At 29.2% G+C, this 7639-nt stretch overlaps 1 long non-coding RNA gene across 1 annotated transcript; it reads left to right on the top strand.

Annotated features, from left to right (window-relative positions):
* The first annotated feature begins 1415 nt into the window (after nt 1–1415).
* Nucleotides 1416–2441, top strand: LOC124917419. The gene is made up of 3 exons (XR_007097134.1): nt 1416–1646; nt 1903–1948; nt 2318–2441. It is a non-coding gene; the product is annotated as an uncharacterized LOC124917419 (long non-coding RNA).
* Nucleotides 2442–7639: the final 5198 nt, after the last annotated feature.

Genomic DNA, 7639 nt, shown 5'->3' with positions numbered 1-7639 from the left:
CCCAATTTCTTGAAAACCACTCCCTAGAATAGAGGGTAGATGGAGAGTTTGTGGCGATTGCATTGGAGAGTTTAGGAGTTTTGTAGGGAGCGAGAGGGAGAAGGGGGAGAGTTTGTGGTGGCTGCATTGGAGAGTTTAGGGATTTTAAGGTTGGAGAGAGTCGTGGAGAGTTGGAGAGAGAGTCATGGGGTTAAATGAGGTTTATATATTAGAGTTTATGCATGTAGTCACGCGCTCCATATGTATTACGCGTGATGTGCATTACATATTACGTGTGAGGGGCATTATAATCACTACAACAAACTTATTTCCGGCGACCCTTATATGACAACGCATATTAAGCGTGGCTAAAAGTTAAAAGAAACAAAACTTTTGCCAACCTTTATGCATACAACAACCTTTATTAATTCATAATTTAATTATTTTAAATTTTAATATTTTTATGTTTTATTCTTTAATTTTATAAATATTTTATTTTACTATTTTAATTTTTTAAATTGAATTTAACTTATAATTTTATTAACATTAAAATATAATTATTAATTTTTGTTAACATTAAAATTTAATTATTTAATTCTTATAACATAATTATTAATTTTTTTTATCAACACCGGATCTTTAAGTAATTATTATTTTAATTTAATTAAATTAAATTAAAAATAGAAAACATATAAATTAAATATTATATTATATTTCAGAATAAAAATTAAACCTATATATTTTTAAAATTAGAAAACACTGCTCAATTTATTTTTTTTAAAACCTAATTAGTATCTCACCTCTACCTCTAGACTCTAAGACCAGCCGCAGTAGGGAAGTATTTGAGGGGTTATTTGGGTGTCAAAAGAGGAGGGTGGGAGGCAGCAGGGGCAATTTTGGGTGTCAAATTTTGGGTGTCAAAATTTGACACGGGTGTCAAATTTTGTTTGGCCAATGAGATCCTGCCATATGGCAGGATAATATCTACTTTTGATTTTACTTTTCTTATTTTAAAAATACATTTTAATAATGATTGATCAATAAAAAAAAAAAAATTATATCAATATTTTTTATTTTTCACGATCTATAAATAGAGACTTGGTTTGTGTCATTTGGACACCAAAAAATTTCAGAAATTTTCTACCATATTATCATCCTTGTTTGTATCACCTTTCTTTTAAAATCTTCAAACTCTTTCATCCTTGTTTAGAGTGTTTGTTTTCTTCTTCGTTTTAAATAATATTTGTATGTTTGATTTATCAAGTGATGAATAATATTGTTTGTGGTTAAAAAAAATGAAATTATGTATATGTTTAAATGATGTGGAAGTGAGAGAAAGTGAAAAAGTAATTTTGATACTTTGAATAACACGCTGCTGTATGACATGTTAAATGAAAAAATTTAACACCCTGCTGTGGGTAGTCTAACTGTGAGCTCCCTTCCCTAGAAAAATCGCACTGTCACTCGACTAGCGAAGACAATTCTGGCTCTATAAAATCGTCGTCTTCTTCATAGCGAAGATAATTTATGGTTCTAGATTTATAGTTGATTTTGCGAAATCAAGATTTGAAGATTGATCTGAAGAAGAACGAAGATGACTTGGACTTCTGCTGCTCTGCATATTTAGATGAATACCAGAAGCTTGTCACTAGGATGACGATGCCAAAGTGAGTTGAAATCTTTCTCTTGTTTCTGAATCAATTTTCTCCTTGTTTCGTTTGCTGCAAATAATACTATTAGGTGAACTAAAGATATAATATACAGTAAATTTGACCTAGCTTTTCGAATTTGACTTTTCAATGAATTGTGCCCTAATTTTAGTCATCTTCCCAATCGTGTTTCGCAATTGACTCTAGTAAGAAAGGATTCAAAAGATTTTGGTTGATAATTTCTATGATTTTTCTTTGTTATTGCTCTTCGCAGGGTCATGATTGATAATGTCGGTTGTTCAAATGTGACTCGCGTTATTGTAAGTTTCTTCTTCGTCTTTTGCTGAAATTCGTCTCAGATTTGTAACATAGTTTTATTGTCTAAGTGAAAGAAAAATTCATGATCAAACAACCCAATTAGAGTAGGCTCATCTGCTAAGAATAATGAACTAAGAATACCCATTGAAAGCATCTTGATTGAAGTGGAATTTCAAGTGAAATGCCTGTGGGATTTTATGCTTAGCCTGGGAAACCCTGGTTTCAAACAAAAAAAGTAATGATGAAACAATTATTTTAGATAAGTGAAGTTTTGAACAAAGGAGGCTTATGCAGGAATTGTCTAGGATATTTTTGTAGAATGATTTCTCTTGAGGTTAATACATCTTCACCCGTTTATGTGGAATATGCAGATTAGGCCCCATGGTAGCAATGTTAAGACACTGACTGACAACTTATTCCATGTGTATGTCGCCTCCTATGTTGGAGTTTGATATCTCAATAAGAGGAGAGTTTCTTAAGAAAGAAATAAAGAAGGTTGGTCAGTTCATTATACAATATGCTTCGCCTTGTATATGCTTCAACGTTTCTGAAATTATTTCTCATTCCCTTAAGAGGTTTACACCAGAGGACTACAATTTTTTGAGGAATTGTCCAAGTTCCTACAGAAGAACTTGTCTTGCAAAGATTCTAGGGGTTTACCAGTTTTGTTTCTATTTTATGATTATTTTTTAAAGAGTTACTGATATAAGGATGGGGATTAAATGCGTGCAGGTGAGTATTCAACAAAGTAAGAACAGAAAGGAAATAAAATATAATGTGTTGGTGATGGAAAACCTTTGGGTTGGCCGTATTAGTAATATAACTTGGCAGTATGATCTCAAAGGGGCCTTTCATGCTAGGTTTAATTCAAGCGAGGGTTCGTTAGGAGACTTTCTTCTTGATCAGAATTTTGTGAACGATATGAACGCTTCCCCTTTATACGTGAGCACAAAATCTAAGTGTTCTTTGCAATGGGCAGTGTGGAACAACACGAGTTTTCTCAACGAGAGTGAGTTTATTGGAAATTCAAATTTTTAATTAAGTTTTGGAGGATAATTTTGATTAATTTGTTGTTGTTGTTATGCAGTCGATAAATGTGATGGATTACTCGTTACTCGTTGGAGTCGACGACGGGCAAAAGAAACAACTGGTGTGCGGAATTATCGGTTATGTGAGACAGTATATATGGGACAAGCAGCTTGAAACATGGGTAAAATCTTTGTTAGTTCCCAAAAAAGGCGGACAGTTTGTCAGTTTCCCGGTTAAGGTGTTGTACGTGGCTTGACAATGTGAACAGATGAACGTCTTCTTGTTTCATGAACAGATGAACGTCTTCTTGTTTCATGTGGAATGGACTCAACCGTAAAGATAAAATCTTAAACAATGTGCTTTGTTTTGTCCCACCTGTGCTTTAAATTTTTTTCTCACTAAAGTGAGACTCTGGGATGTTCAAGTTTCTTTCTACCTATACAATTTTAGATAATTTGTCTAGTAATTCTGCTAAGGTTAGGCATGACAAATTTCCGGGTTTCGGGGACCCGAACCGGACCCGAATTTGCCCCGAAAAAAACGGGTACTTAAATTACCCGAAATATCGGTTCGGAACCGATGGGTACTCGGACCCGATTTTTAAAACTATATTGTTTTTTCTTTATTTAACTAATTTTAACCTAATATATTTTTAGTTTTTATATGTTTTAAACATAATTTAAATAAAATTGAACAAAATTTTAATATTTTAAAATATTTGATGATAAATTAAAAAATATATATTCATGTGTATTAAACTTTAAAAAATTATTTAATAAAAATAATTATAAAATATTATATTAAATAAAATAAAACAAGAAATTCTATTTTATATCATATACAAATAAATAATATTTTAAAAGTGTATATATTTAAAAAAAAATCATTCTCTCTATCCTATATCTCTCTTCTTCTTCCTGTCTTATACTCTTATTCTCTCTAAGCGGGCAGCAGCCGACAAACATGGAGGAACAGATAAATGAGAAAATATAAAGTAAATAAAAATTCTTTCATTAGTTAGGACTAGAGGAACCGATTCAACCGAACTACGAACAACAAATAATGTGAACCAATTTTTTTTTCATTATTAAAATTTCTTTCGGGTACCCGGAACCGACCCGGAACCGATTGGTTCTGCCCCGAAATAACCCGGAACCGAAAATCAACAAAATTATCCGAACCGAATAGTTCGGTTTCTTCGGGTACCCGAACCGTCGGGGAAACATTGCCATCCCTAGCTAAGGTAGTGTTTTCTGAACATGTTACTATATACTTTACGAAAATGAAATAACAAGTTCTTTGTTATTTAAGAGATGTATCTTTTCTACTCAGCCTCAGGCCGCCGTTTATGTGTGAAAGCATGCATTATGGTATGTTTATATCAAGATAATGAATACCTTGTTTCAGCGATGATTTATATTAGATTAGTATTGTTATGAACAAGTTGTTGATTTGGGGCGATTTTTTAGGGATGTTGATTACCAATGGGATGGTTCACTCTTCGCCACTATTGGTGCTTAACTAGACATTTGGGACCCCAATAGGTATTAATCTTTCTTCTTTTTTTCCTTTCATCGAGCCTTTGAATGATGTGGAGTTTGAATTACCTGTTGTTACGTGTAAACAGGTCTCAACCAGTAGTGGAATAAAGACACATATATTTGTTCGATTAAACCCTGGAGAATCAAATGTTTTGGAAACATCAAGAAGGTAGGTATTTTTAGATGAATGATTTAAAATGTGTATTGATTGAACCAATAATTCATTAATTTTATTTTTGGGTTTAGTGAATGTAGAATTGCGTTATATGATTGGCAGATGTCATCACCAGCTAGAAAGCTCATCATGATGGTAATTCTAAAAATGTTATTTTTCAATAGTTTTTATTTTTTTGTTAAATTAAAAGAACAGTTCTTTGTAGCTCTAGAGAGATGATTCTGAATGGCTAGAGATACTAGTTAAGTCATTAAACATGGTTGATTGCATTTCAAATTGCGTAATTTTTACATTCTTTGTATTTACATAACTTATTGCCATGTGTATTTTCTAGACTCTTAAGGTTCTTGTCTTTGTCCTTATCTCAGATAATTATGAATTGAATATTTTTGTTACAGATTACAACAAATTCTATTGCATCAAACCCTAAGGAGCCTATGAACATCATAGTTGTAAGTGCAATATTTAAATAGATTTATTTGAATTTGTCAATATTTGTTGGGTGATTAATGATCCATCTTTGTTTATCATGTTGTTCCATTAATGTTTAAAGTTTTTTTTTTGTTGGTGAGCTGCTCTCTGACAAGAATAGTCATCTTCACAAACATATTCAAAGACATACACAACAGCTCGAGTTCATTTGTAGTTGAAAATAAAGTGGAACATAATGTTTTTTTATTTGAACAATAGAACATTATTAAAATTTTGTAATGTGGTAATTAATATTTATTTATTTATTTGACTATGATATTATTTTATGAAAAAATAGTGTTTTATGTTTATTTTATTATTATTTAAAATGTTAATATTGAATGTCAATATTAAATAGGAAATCTTTATTTAATTTAAAATAAAAATATGTTAAAAATGAAATGGGCTTTGACGACGCTTAAATTAATGTTATCGACGCTTAAATAAGTGTTGTTATAACTTGCGCTGACCCTGCTTATGGCGACGCAAAAATAAGGGTCGGTGATATTTTTGGTGACGCTTTTAAAGGTTGACAGAAGTCTTTTTAAGGGTCTCCAGAAGTCCTTTTTGTTGTAGTGAATTCACTTAACGTGTAATATGTTATAATGTCCTTCATGCGTAATTAGGACTGCAAATGAGTCAAGCTACTCGTGAGTCGCTCGGTCAAAGCTCGACTTGAGCTTAACTTTGAGCTCGAGTCGGCTCGTTTAAAATTCGAGTCGAGCTCGAGCTCATATAATGCTTACTCGATGGCTTATCGAGCTTTTTCGAGCCTAAGTATATAATATATAATTTTTTTTATTTAATATTAAAACTAAAATAATATATTTTTTCCCTCTCTTTCTCTTCAAAGTCCATATAAAGGCCCACAATCCATAAGTAAAACCCTAATTTCTAACATATTTATGACTTTTCATCTAATCTAATCTTCTTCATCTAATCGCTTCTTCTTTCATTCCCATCTAACCTAATCTTCTTCATCTAAATCGCTTCATTTAATCGCATCTTCTTTCATTCTTCCTTCATTTTCTCTTCCATTTTCACCATTTCTTTGGCTCACTCTTCATTCACATTTCTTTCACTCTTAATCTTTTCTTCATCCATTCTTCACCATTTCCTTAGCTCTTAATCTCTTATTCTTTAGTCTTCACATATTTTTCACTCTTCATTTATTCATTTTCTTCTTTTTTCGTCTTCATATTGATCTCATTCAGAAGAGGCTTACAGGTAATAAATTTATTTTCACTTTTATGATAATTGTTTTTGCTTTTTATTTAACTTTAATTTTTTTTTACCTTAAGGAAATCCAGCAATAAAGAAAAGAAAAAACTATTTTATTGGTGAACTCAATGGTAAGGTAAGTCTTGTTTATCTTTTTTTTAAATATTAAAAGAAATTTATGCTTATATATTCCTTTTTTTCATGTATTAGGATAAACTTAGACTTCGATTATTCTATACATAGGTTGGATGAATATAAAGAATAACACTGATTAGCTATAAAAAAAAATTATAAAAAAAATTAATAAATTATATATAATAAAAGTATATTATATATAATAAAAATATATTATATATAATATTGAAAGAGATAAAAAAAAGGTTAATATATTATATATAATAAAAATAATGTTAAGATATAATAATTAGTTTAGCATAAAAAGAAATAAAAATGGTTAATATTTTATTTATAATAAAAGTATATTATACTTTATATTTTATATTGAAAAGAGATTAAAAAAGGGTTAATATATTATATATAATAAAACTAAATATTATGGATATAATAATTAGTATATTATATATAATATTGGATGAGATAAAAAATGTTAATATATTTTATATAATAAAAGTATAATATATATAATATTTAAAGAGAAAAAAAAATTAATATATTTATTATATATAATATGGAGAGAGAAAAAAGGATATATATATTATATATAATATGTTTAGAGAAAAAAATAATTTATAAGATTAATAATATATAAATAATAAATTGTTGTTTTATATTATAATAAATTGTTTTAGTTATTTGTTTTAATATTTATTTTTTATATTAATTATTTTTAAGATTAAACATTTCATATTATTAAATGCAGATAGTTGATAGTTGTACGTGTGCTATGATTAAAGAATATGAGTTAAAAAGATTAATATATTGAATGTTCAAACAATTTTTATAGTTTTGTACTTTAATTTTTGAATTTTATGTTTTAGAATTTTGATTAGTAATGGTGATTTAATGTTTTGGATTATTATGTTTTAGAATTTTCAATAAATATGATTGTTTCATATTTTAATTTTGAAATATCATGTTTTAAATTATTAATATATATGAAAATTTGATATTTTAATTTTATAAATAAATTTGGTTCGAGCTCGAGTTTGAGCTTGAAAATTAATTTTTTATTCAAGTTTTCGAGTCGAGCCGAGTTTGTAGGTAATATAGTCGAGTCGAACTCGAGCTCAAATATA

The sequence above is a fragment of the Impatiens glandulifera genome, unplaced genomic scaffold, assembly GCF_907164915.1.
Source record: "Impatiens glandulifera unplaced genomic scaffold, dImpGla2.1, whole genome shotgun sequence".
Taxonomy (NCBI): Eukaryota; Viridiplantae; Streptophyta; class Magnoliopsida; order Ericales; family Balsaminaceae; genus Impatiens; species Impatiens glandulifera.
Note: the sequence above shows the minus strand (reverse complement) of the source record. Positions and strands in the feature narration are given on the sequence as shown.